Genomic DNA, 13,155 nt, shown 5'->3' with positions numbered 1-13,155 from the left:
TATATTTATTCCCTGGTTGAAATAGGGTTGTGACAGTAGTCTCTTATTTTTAAAACAATAATTCAATCATGTTTTAATATAAAGAATATTAAAACATGATTGGCTAACTTTCCTTAGAGCTTATTGGACTGCTCTATATATACATGAATCTTTAAAGGCAGTGGCAATGTCAGATTTGACCACTGCTATGTCTAGGGGTTTCCAAAAGGAACATTTCCAAAATACTTTTATTCCTATGCCACCATGTCTCTGATGGCTGCAGCATTACATTCCAGATTTGCAGAGATCCTTCATTCACATTATTGCCTTCATCAAAAGTAGTGTCCTGGCCAGGACACCTGCATGAAAACCAGCATTCTCGACCCTTTTCTGCAGCTCTTCCCACAATCTTTTGCACCTCATTACTGTCCAAGAATAGGTGTTTGGTGGACTATAGGTGTCTTTAGACACAACACACACAACATTCCTAGATTTGCCAAGTCTCTCTCTAGTTGGGAACTTGTTGATCAGGGCTTTCCATAAGACAAGGTTAAGCCTTCTTGAAGGGGTATGTGCCCACACACTCCTGGTTGTCTTCCAGGTCCTTGTCTTGGTGCAAGGATATTCAAATTTTCAATAGTTACACATTGAAGATATGCCTACCATCGTCCTTGATAAAAACTTTAGCTCGGCATTTGCTTGATATGCTTTGCCACCTTTTTTATGAGGCATTCAATGGGTCTCAAGTCCTTGATGATGAAGGACGTTGGCCACTCTTCTTTCCTACTTGCAATCATTTCATTCGCCCATTGGGCTTCTTCCTCGCTTAAGCTCCATCTCTGCTTCACTTCAGGCTCAGGCATCCAGTCGAGAGTTCTTTCATCGCAGATGTCCTTCCAGCTCTCGTTTCCTTGCGCAATCTTGTAGCAAATTTAGGCATAACAGACATTTTGGATTTTGTTTTGGCAACTGTGCTAAGCAGGAATTGACTAGATCAATCGGTAATGATGTGTTCAACATTTCAGCGATATTCAATTGGGCAATTCTTCATTTGTAGATCATTATGACATGCTTTCCTCTTCAATTCCCAAATCAAATTCATGTGCAGATTTGAGTTTTTCTAATGCAGGAGCATATTTTGGTCCATTGAATTGCTTCGTGGTTGATGAGCTTGGGCACTTTTGATGGAACCAAACCTATGTTTGCCTCTTCCTTGTTTTTTTTGACTTCACTTTTTGCCAAAATCTAGCAAGAGACGATGCAGTATGGATAGATGGTCCTTTAAACGCTTTCGATACTGGGATGGCATTCTCTTCCCAAACATTGCCATTTTCTTCAGCAGTAAAATTGCAACCCATTTTCTTTCAGCAAAGACAATACGCCACTCCACTGAAGGGACGATTCCGCTTCCAAATATCCTAAAGAATACATCTGATCAGTTTTTTCTGATTATTTGTTTGTAAGGCTTCAAGATGGTCATGCTTGCACCATCTTTCCTCAATATGGAGTTTCCATTCGAGGCAACTTAATGAAGCTGTTTGGAGAAAAATAAAATCTCCCTAAAAATTCAAGGGTCTGATTTGTGACATTGGTACCTACCCACCCGTCTCCGCCGCACCCTCTCATATGCCAATGAGGGTGGTACGATATGTAACAAATCTCCTTTCCCCACGTTTTTGATTTCTCACCATGTATAAGACACAGTTTGCATGGCAATGTGGGAACTTATTTTGACAAGATGGATTATCTATCAATATAGCTGGTTGGGCATGCAGCCTCTACTGGAAGACAGCACAAAAATGTCAATGAAGGGTGGATCTTCAATTTTAGCATAACCTTAATACAAATTGTAAGCCGGTGCATCCTCTTGGTCCTCAATTTACGGAGGTAGGTAAACAAGATTGCTTCCTCATATCATGATTTTCAGTATATGTTTGCTTGTCCATTTGTTCGTGTATGCTATACAATGGATACACCATGGGGCAATTGTGCTAGAGCGGATGGAGTGGAAGAGATAGATGTTGCATTATCTTGAGGCAATGAGATCATTTGTGAGGATGCTTGTGGTTTATACAAGTAGTTGACCATGGACACATGTACGAGGAGTGATAGATTGAGGGTCTACTCAACTTAGATATGAAATATCCAATCGTAGGATCATGTTTCCATTTGTTGATATAAACACAATGCATGCCCTTTTAGGAAGAGGCTAACCTACACTTTCAACGGAGACCACTATTTAGACTTAGACATAGATTGATAGAAACACTCCTATCACTTCCTCTTGAGATTGTGAGCAAAGTTAACTAAGATAACATCTAATGTTATTAGATTTAGGTTATTTCTATTGGATATCTAAGATATCTTGAAGTAACTTGGTATTTCATTATTCACCTTGGCTATTCATATGAGCAAAAAGTGAATCCTTAAATACGTTGGGGAAAATTCTACACAATTTTTATGATTTTGATTATTTAATTTTGATAAATTATATGAGCTAAAGTTAAGTAATAAATGTAAAATTTAAGTGGTATTTAGATTCTATTGCTTACTGTCGTCACAAATATGAGTTTAGGGCAAATAAAAATTTTCATTATATCTTCATAAATGATTTACGTGGATCACACATTTGAATCAAGCATATATAAATTAGGTTAACAGATGTAGCTTAGTGAAGGAGAGTGAACTTCCATATGCAATTCTTATATGTTTGTTATGCAGCAATTTTATTGATGGTGTATAGACATGTGACGTGTTTTAAAGCAAAGTACGTTTGTAGATAAGTTTTGGCATTGTTTAAATACACGGAGAATCTCAAAAGAAGAATATGTATACATATATAGTTTAGGTGAATTATCATGAGTTTAAACATTGACCTTTTTTTTGCTATGTTAAATGGGGTTTCTTCTCTTCAAAAAATAATACTTTCTACATCTTGCTGGGTGTTCGTATAGGTAGTTGTACCTTGTCATGGTTGCATTTTTCTTACGGATGGTGGCCTACTCAAAATTCCTAGCCATGTCTATGCTATCAAATATTTCTTCTATGTTAGCCTCGAAATTATCCTTGAACGGTTGGAATGTTTCTCTGTCTTTCTTAATTTTCTTGACGGGATTTCTTCATTGTTGTTGGATTCTTTTCTTGATGTTGTTCGTCTGTTCTACATACTCGCCATTTTTTTTACATTTTATGCTGTAGATGAAGTACTTGCCTTTGTGTCTCTATGTTGACACTTCTGGATTGGCTTGTGGGTTTGCGGACGGTGCTGTATGATATGGAAGTACTTAAGTTGGTGGTAGGACTTGCAATGGTTGAGGCTGCAAGTTTGGCCATGGTAGAAGTTTGGTTTCTTATTGGTTTGCTTCTCTCTGCATTTCTATGAGAAAAGTTGATATTGTTAAATTAAAAAAAAAATGTTTGAGAAAAAGTCGTGTTTGAGAACTTGCTTGTTACATAGATTATGTTGCTAAATGGATTGGAGTTGGAACCATGCTTTTGGGTATAGTCCTCTTTGCTCAGTAGGTACGTGACCTTCTCGATCATTTGTAGGATTGTCATCACTGATTGTAGTGGTTTTTTTTTCATGTAATCTTCTAGTGTGTCCATACCTTCTTTTTTTGTGACCTCTATTGACTGATTGAGCGAGATGTTAAATTCGTAGTGCAACAGCACCTCAATTGGGTATATTTCGATACTATTCGTTCTTATGTCGTGAAACACTTGGGCCGTGCTTGTTTGTAGTGGATTGTCAACCGAGTTTTCATACTCAACTTCGAGTTTGTTGAGTATGTCTTTGAGGAATCCTACATGTTAAGTGCATATGAGATAGCATGTTGTTTTAAGTGAAAATGAAGGTTGTAAACTTAGGAGGTTGTGTACTAGTTGCGAGCTACTTGTCGTCTGATGCTAGTCGTCATTCATTGTTGAGAATTTGAGTGGATGTGGCCTCATCATGTTTGTTGTTACATATCTGCGATTTTGTACATTTGCAGGACAATTCTTGATTTGGCACTAGGTATTCTTGTGGTTTTGAATGATAATTGGAACATTTGTATGCATAGGTCAATGTGGTTAGGTAAAGTAATATATATTTGTATTTTTATATATACTAGGTACCAAATGGATTGTGTGTATCTCGTTTGGAGTCATCTTTGCCTTGACGGGTGCTATGTATCTGTAAAGGTGAAAAATGAGAAAAACACATTAGTATATTAATAAATCTATTAGTATGAGAAGAAAATTAGGAAAATAGATTAGTATATTAGCAAACAATGTTTGAAAGAAGGTTTAGAAGATTGTGCTTTATTACTTGCTACAAGAAGCATATAAGATTGTTATGTGATGGAATGTATTGTGTTTAATCTTTGTTTGTTTTTTGTTGAGTTGTGTGTTGTTTCTTGACTCGAGTCATGGTGTCAGGAAAGATGTCGGAGCAAAGGCATATAGATCTAGAAGGTCAACGATATGCAAATTTCTTCTTTGGTGATGTGGGAGAGCATTACGTAGACTAGTTCGGGCGTGAACATGCTTCTAATGTGTATAAGTGCTTTTTGGTTCACAATGGCTCCTTGTGATTTGTGATTGGTGATCGCATATGCGAGTGTCAAAGAGAATGTGGATTTATGGTACCACTTTCTATTCAGTGCCTTGCATTGGTGCTTGTTGCACCGCAGGGTGAGCTGTTGGTTCGTTGATGGATTGTGACTTGTATTTCTGATATCATTTTGTCATTTGATGTGTCGATATGATTGATCTTACACATCGCACCATTTGCTGCACCTATGGTGAGGTCAATGTTCTCAATTAACATTGCATTCAAGCCAATTTCTATCTCATCTATCTCATGGAAGTTCTTGTTATGGTCAGGTTTGCAATGCTCACTCGTTGTTTGCCTTCGTCTGAACTTTGATGGTATGGATCTGTTTGAATGTGCAGTATTTGTGTAGAATCTGCTTGTTGTAGTTATGAACATCTTCCTTGTGATTGTTGTGTGCATGTGATTGTTGTTTTTTAATTAACGAAATCTAGGATGTCCTTCTCGTCGATCATTCATTGATGTAAGCATTCATGTATCTCTTGCTTTGTTGGATAATGATGCTTGATCACTTGTAGAAACTGTAGGAATGGCAAGTCACATGCATGTTGAATTGAGGTTTGGAGAGTGTGTTGCTTTCCATATGCCTAGTACGATGAGGAGGTGATGTGACATTGTTTGTAGAACTTGGTTTGATGGTTGCAGATATAGGAGGTAACTGTGCAAGATCGGCAAATAGAATCACGAGCTTCTTGCCAAATGGATTGAGCAGCAAGCTACCTTGGCATATGCTGACTATTTGGCACACTATTATATCGAACATTGTCCTTGTTAACATGGGCATCTCATTGATGATGATTGGGTCAACTTTTCTTATTGCAATGTAGCATTCATCCATCTCTTGCAACTGTACTAGATATTGATGTGATCGTACTTGTATCTTGATTTGGTAGTGGACCGTGGTGGATAGGCTACATAGTCTAGTTGCAGCAATAGTTGCTAATGTGCTTGCTGTCAACAATATGCTCTTATTCGTGGCAATGAGGTTGTAATTGTAGTAACGTATGAGGAAGCTCTTTCCACTACGTGGTATGCCGCTTGACCATGTGTAGGACGTATGATACATCAATGAGATGGTTGTAGACAATTTGTTGTTCTATTGTTAGAGTATTGACAAGAATTATTCGAAACTCTTTCGTGAGCCGTAACATCTTTATCCTTATTGATGCAATACTACTTTCACAGTCAGAAGCTGCTGGAGGTACTGTGAATGTCGTTGGGTTGTCTTTGATGAAAGGGATCTTTTGAATAATCATGTTCATTAGTTGGTGGGCCAGCAAGTTTCTTTGTGTGTATTTTGTGATGATCATTTCGAGGTCTTCCTCATTGGCCACAAGACCACGGAGTTGGCACTTTTTGATGTAGTATGATTGTGCTGAGTTCTCAAAGCTTATTAGTTCGGTCTCTGACCTGAAGTTTGTTCGTTGCAATAATGTGTTAAAGAAGAAACCTTTAGTTTGGTGGCCTAGGTGAAAATCAGTGAATCGTACGAGTCTCGTATGCTACTCCATGGTATTGCCATGAGCATCATGGAGGGTTAGTTGGAGATCAGATGCATTGGTCATTTTGGTGATGTTGTAGTTTTTGTGATAGTAATAAAATGTTTCATGCTCTAAGCGCAATGGCCGGACACAATAAAGTCTACAGGGTGAATGATGATATTCCTTGTTCTTGTGAGCTTTCACTATTGTATTTGTGCAGGAGAGCTGTCTATGTACTTGACGGAATTGCTTCGTGTGACTATCGGGATCTGCATGCAATTTAATGCCGCTTCGGGTGGGTGACACTGACTTGTATAATATTGTGGTGGAAATTAATTTTTGCTTGTTTGAGTCCAAGTCTTGTAGTTTCAGTCTCTTGACATCTTCTTTGTGGATGTTTAACTTTCCGATTGGCTCCACCTTTGTTGCATACTTAAGTAGGTAGTAAGAGATGGAAGAGTTTGTTACTCATTGAATACTCATGTGAGCTCCCAGAGGAGTAGTAGCATTGGGTGATATGGCATAACATTCCGATGCTCATCTCCAGGACCATAGTAGATCTATTGTTGAGTTTAGGGTCTATAGTTGGTTCCAGTTCATTACGTGACACATACAAAAATCCGTACTTGCATTTACCGTGGCCGTTACTATTGTTTATCTAGCAAGCACGATGACACCTATGAATTTTGTTTGCCATGATGACGAGGGCTCTTAGTATTCTTGTCGAGCTGCATCGTTCATCATTGGATAGAATGTATGTGCATATCTCGCTTGTTGTATTTGCTACATTTTCCTGATGTAATCATAGGATGACATGTGCATGTAAGGGGCCCCTATGTTAGATCTCATTGTTGAAATGCATGGATCTAGGGCATGGCATCTATGGAGGTTGGAAGATGAAGACTAAGTTTATAGTGACATGGATAATGACCAGACCAAATGTTACACAAGTGAATTAGGTTCCAAGATAGATTAGCTTGGACTCATAAACACAATCTTGTGTAAGAGACTGAAAATGACAATGAGACTAACTGAAAGTACACAATATCATGATATTGCATTTATCATTTTGTGAAAGTGATAGTCAAGTACAATGCTTTATAGAAGTTGGGTTGTTCCACTCTCCTCACTGTGCATATGGAATTCAAGATATCTCTTCCTAGAGCATACATAATTTGTCTACTTCTCAACACCTCCCCTCAAATGATGAGTTCCTACACTTGCTGGCTTTTGCCCCCCCCCTAGGTGGTGACATGGCCCGAGAGACTAGCTCATAGGCAGCCTAGTCAAGTTAAAGCTTGAAACTTTACATCTTTGGTAAGGGATTTTACAAAGTAAATCCACTAAGGGAAAGTAACAAACAATTCTTTAGAACAATCTATCAGAGTTGTTGATGGTAGCGGAAGCATCTTCTTCTTCTTCTTCATCATCATCATTCATGAACTGGTTCTAGTGGTGATCATTATGCATCTGCTGTGCTTTTTTCTTGTGGAAACATTCACTAGATGTATGGCCAGTCTTGCCACAGTAATTACATATAATCCGATCCTTGTTGTTGATGTTGGGTCCTCGACCACGGCCTTTTGCTCCATAAGTGCCCTTGGTGTATAAGAGACTGTTGTTGGTGGTGTGTTCCTTTGCATCCTTGCTTTTAACTTTGCTTTCTCCATCAAGTAGTGAGTGTTCAATATATTTAAGTGAGAGACTTGGAACATTAATTAGGGTGGACACAATATTCTCATATGGGTCCTTATTTACACTTGCAAATAGTACATCTATTGCTTCATCTTCATCAATATTCTTCGTAAGAGTTGCAAGCTGGGTTTTTAGGCTCTTGAACTTGTTAATGTGTATGGTCATGAAAGTACTATAGTTTACATCCAGTTTATAAAAGTTTATAAAACTGCATAAGTAATTTTACCTTTGAATTCTTTGCTTGGGTACCAAAGATCCTATCAAGTTCCTCCCAAGCAGTTCTAGCATCTTTGATGCCAGAGATATGATGTAGCACATTATCACTTAGTCCCCAGGAAATAATGCCTAGTGCCTTGCTATTCATCTTCTTCTATTCTTTGGTTTTTGGGGGAGCTACTGCAAGAATCCCACTTTCGGAATCTTCTTTCTTGCCATCACTTTTATCATCTTCAAAGAGATCCAGAGGTCTTTCCTCATCAGGTGGTACATGGTCTTTTCCTTCCAGGCATGGAAGCCTTCTCCATTGAAATTTGCTATTTGTTCGAGCTCTACCATTTTTGATCAGCAGCCAATCAACCAGCAAGAGAGTTGTAGTTCAATGTGTCAAGAGACACACAAAGATAAGTGTCAAATTGACACTAGTTGAGTATCAATGGGGGATACTATTCTTTGAGCTTAGTGTTAGATGTCGGTGCTTGAGGTCTTCAAATCTTCCAAGGTCTCCTCTCCTTGGGTGAATCTTGTTGTTGTGGACTTTAATGCTTATACCTTAGTGATTAAAATCATAGTTGATAGCTTAAGTGAGAAGAATTAGTGATAAATGTCAAGCTTTTGAGGTTTTGGCTATGGAGTCTTTAGGGTTTTTGATAGACCTGATTGATTTTTTTGATCACAATAGCCTGTAGAGGCAACCAATTGATGAGTCCTTTGATGGCGAGTAAGTTGATTAGTCCACCTTTGATTGCCCTATGTTCGCAAGGAGAATTGCGGCATGTGCATATAGCAACAGTAGTACGGTAAGAGGAGGTGTAGTTGTGGACAACGAGTATGAATTTTCACAATGCTGGATTATTAAGGGGCTAATGTTTAGTCGTGATGTGATACAAAGAAGCGCCATGAGGTGTAGAGAATATGTCTAGATGAAAGCTTCAATATGTATTGCCTGGTTTGGGAGATCTAGAGGCTCCAAGGTAGGTATTGTTTTGGCTATGTTTGTCACAAGGTTAAGTGGAGATGGAAGTGAGAAATGAGACCATGAGCTGGATTTGAGCTGACCTGAGAGCAGAGAAGTGAGTTATGCCATGCTTAGCTGAGCTCTGATACCATGTTGAAATGCATGGATCTAGAGCATGGCAACTATGGAGGTTGGAAGATGAAGACTAAGTTCATAGTGACATGGATAATGACCAGACCAAATGTTACACAAGTGAATTAGGTTCCAAGATAGATTAGCTTGGACTCATAAACACAATCTTGTGTAAGAGAATGAAAATGAAAATGAGACTAATTGAATGTACATAACATCATGATATTGCATTCATCGTTGTGTGAAAGTGATAGTCAAGTACAATGCTTTATAGAAGTTGGGTTGTTCCACTCTCCTCATTGTGCATATGGGATTTGGGATATCTCTTCCTGGAGCATACATCATTTGTCTATTTCTCAACACTCATATCTAATGACATGGTGCTAGATGCGCCCTACACAAGTAGCTTTGCCAAGGATGTATTGGTTGAAGAAAAGGTGGAACCTAGTGTGAAAGAGAATGGCACACTTGATGGAGCAGTCTTTCCATGAGAATTCAGGATTGAGTTCCTTTGCAATGCATTCCAACTTTTTGATCTCGGCCCATCTTGTAGTGGTGACCTCGTTTGTAGTAAACATAAGGAAGAAATGAGGCATGCCCCATTCGTCGACCATTATAATAAGGTCCTTCAAGTTACATCTGTGCCAAGATGGAGATCCTAGTATTGAAGCGGGAATACTCTAGTGTAGGACGTGCCTAATAACCTCCTCATTGGAACTGTGCTTGTTTGTGCACCTATAGTTGTCGATGTCCCTTTGTAGGCAAGTTGTACTTGTGCTATTCACGATCAAGACAACCTGTTTCAGTTGGTATACAACCAGGATGTAAGGCTTGTGTAAGGTGCACACAAAGAATAGGGTTGATGCCCACATCTTGATGTATTCACTTAGATGGATATTGCCATCATATGCGTCATGGCCAAGTGGGAATATGAACAGAAACACTACATTTTTCGAGGTGATATCTAGACATGACGAGCTTTTCGTAGGCAGTCCATTTGTCCTGAACGTTGTTGTTCTTTCTATGAGGTGGTTATTATTCCGTAATATGATACATGTGGACTTGTGTTGATCGGCTCTTTGGGATGCCTGTTGCTCAACTATACTATCAAGCAAACTATAACCTCTTTCATTATCATGTTCGACTTGGAGCATTAGGTCGAATGGAGAGCTTTCACAATGGAGCTCTAGAATCCTCTTGATGGATTGCTTGTTGAGGATGCAAACTTTGTCCTTGGATGTGGATGTTCTGCTATAGCCATGTACTTTTGGATCAGTGGATTATGTAGCATGTTGAAAGTGAACACATCCGCAATATCGGATGTAGTCAAGTCAATTCTAGTAGATGGCCCGCGAAGGCAATCCATCATTCCAAGAGACTAGAGGGTTGTTGAGAATAGATCAAGGGTCTAGGGTTTTGTTGGCGATTGCTGTTGTCATTTTGGAGATCGAGATGGTTGTATCAATGATGTTCAAAAGTTGAAGCTGTTATGGCTTTGCATTGAGAATTTGTTTTTTGTAATCTGGTAACAATGAGATCACATATTTGTTTCTGTCTTTGTTTGCAAGATATTATCGGCATTTGGTTATCATGATGTTGACTTCGTGTGTTGATGGCATGCAAGGATGAGAATAGTGCTTGACAAAGCTATTATTACTTGTATTTGTTCTATAGATGGTTCGTTCTTTTGGAATATGATAGCATGATGTTGCATTGTGATATACCATAGGATGTGTACATTGTTAGTCTTCCAATGATGTTGTCACATTTTGTTGCCCAAGATGATCCAAATTTTGCTATGTTGTACCAAGTTGCAGCAAAGGGTTTTTAATAATGTTTTTTTGCAGGCCATAAATTTCCTTTTCTAGAAGTCCTAAAGGATGCCTTGTGAATTTTTTTTCGTTGTGTAGCGTCCACCATTGATATTGATGAGAACAATACATTTTTATCATTCAACTACACTACACTTGTCCATGAAATCAACATGCTATACTTCGTAAATACGTATTTTAAAAAAAATCAAAAAACTAATTTATCTCTTTTATATGCATGAATGATGGTTTTTAAAATTTTCACTTGATATTAAATCTAATAAATAAATGAAAGAAATAATAATAAATAATAAAAATAATTTAAAAAATAAATAAAATGAAAAAACATGCTATATAACATGCCGAAGAGTTGGCATAGGTCTCTTTGTATTTGAATAATTATTGGGGGGAAGGTGCCATTCCCCCGTCCATTCAAAGTATCCCCTTTGTTCAAGATATACGGTTTTGTTTTTTTCAATACGTTTGAAAGATCATTATGCTTTCATTTTTCCCATTTGTTCTAACGATCATTTTCTTTCCATTTCGTTCCACTAGTAATTAACTATTAAGTAGTACAAATACTTATGATACTAACTAATTAACTACTACTAATATTACTAATAATTCTAGTTAACATATATCTAACTATCAATATTAAAACTAATAATTAACTATTAACTACCAAAAATACTACAAATACTACATAAGTCTAACTAATTAACTAATGATAGTACAATCTCTCTCTCTCTCTCTCTCTCTCTGTCTCTCTGTCTCTCTCTTTCTTTCTCTCGGGTCTTGCCATACTGACTAATTTTTTTTATTTTCTTTGCCTCTAGCAGTGCTGCTTGAGCCCCTTGCTAGCTCCCAAGCCCTCAACTAGCTTCGCCTTCCTATGTCTCAACTCATGTTTCACGAGACCTATGATCCAACTCAGCTTGCCCAAGTCATCAGCCCGCCACTTTGCCTTTGTTTGCACCTAGTGTTTGCTTTGATGTAGTGATGATCAAGTGTAGCTATGGCAGGTTTATTATGGCATGCCAGCTATCAAAGGAAGTGCTAAGGGCGTGCTTTGCTAGGACTCAGATTGGCTAGGCCACCAGCCTTCGTAATCACTAATAGTGATTCCTTATGGTCAATTAATTGCTTGCGATTCCTTAGGGGGTTGCTATTCCATCATCACTTACGTAATATAGCTTATGAACTAACTATTGCGTATGAAATAATATGATTGTGTATCATGATTGAGACAAACTAATTGATGAACCTTGGCACTTACTTTGACTAACATGATTGTGTATCATGATTAACACAAACTAATCAAGGTGAACCTTGGCACTTATTTTGACTAACATGATTGAGAAATTGAGACAAAACTAATTATACGAAAGGGCGAAGACTAACTAATCATGTTGAATAATTATAATAAAATAATCGTTAATGATAATCTTCATGTCTAATCATTAAAAGAATGAAGATGAAGGACAAACTTTTTCAAACTAATCCTTAAAAAAGAACAAAGGTCGAAGATTCGAATCTAATATTTTGAATTGTAAACACGATGAACAAGGAACTGACGTATGCGTCTCCACACACTTGTGTATAACCTTGCTCTCTCCTCACATAAGATATGAATTTCAAGGGAATGACCCATAGTACTTAACTCTCCTCCCTTTATATAGGCTTAATCCTTCGCAACGTTCAAAGCTTTTCATTAAGCTTTTAAGGCTTTTATCATTTAGAAATGAGAAAAGCCTAAAAGCTTTTAAATGTTTAAGCTTTTTTGGATGCCACATTTTTGTACAAGTTTACTAGACAAGTAAAATTCGTGTGTTGAGGCTTTGCATCACAATCATGCAGCTCGCAAGAAGCCCTCAATGAGGAATATTGAGCCTGTCACATATCCTATAGAGGTTAGAGCACTCTCTAAGTAAAGTTTGAAGGAATTTCGGCTCCTTGCCAGGAACAATTTAGTAAGAAGGAATATCAGCTCCTTGCCACGAAAGATTTAGTAAGGGGGACGTGTATGAAATTAACTGCGTGTATCCTGACAGACTAGTGCAATATAACATGTGTAATTTCTCATTAACAATTGCACGGTAATGTGCGTTTTTTTTGGTATTTTGGGATGCATGAAGGCTCAAACAGAGGGGGAGGCAATTGAAAAGGCCTTTCAAGGAGTAGGAGGCAATTGGAAGGGTCTTCAAGGTTGCTTATTGGTGCGCAGATCGGACGCAGAATGCTCACGTAGTGAATCCCGGAAGGTCCCCAAGAACAATGAACTCTACCTTT

Source organism: Lygodium microphyllum, chromosome 8, assembly GCF_053477565.2.
Source record: "Lygodium microphyllum isolate KBCC chromosome 8, Lygodium_microphyllum_v1.1.10, whole genome shotgun sequence".
Classification (NCBI taxonomy): domain Eukaryota; kingdom Viridiplantae; phylum Streptophyta; class Polypodiopsida; order Schizaeales; family Lygodiaceae; genus Lygodium; species Lygodium microphyllum.
Note: the sequence above shows the minus strand (reverse complement) of the source record.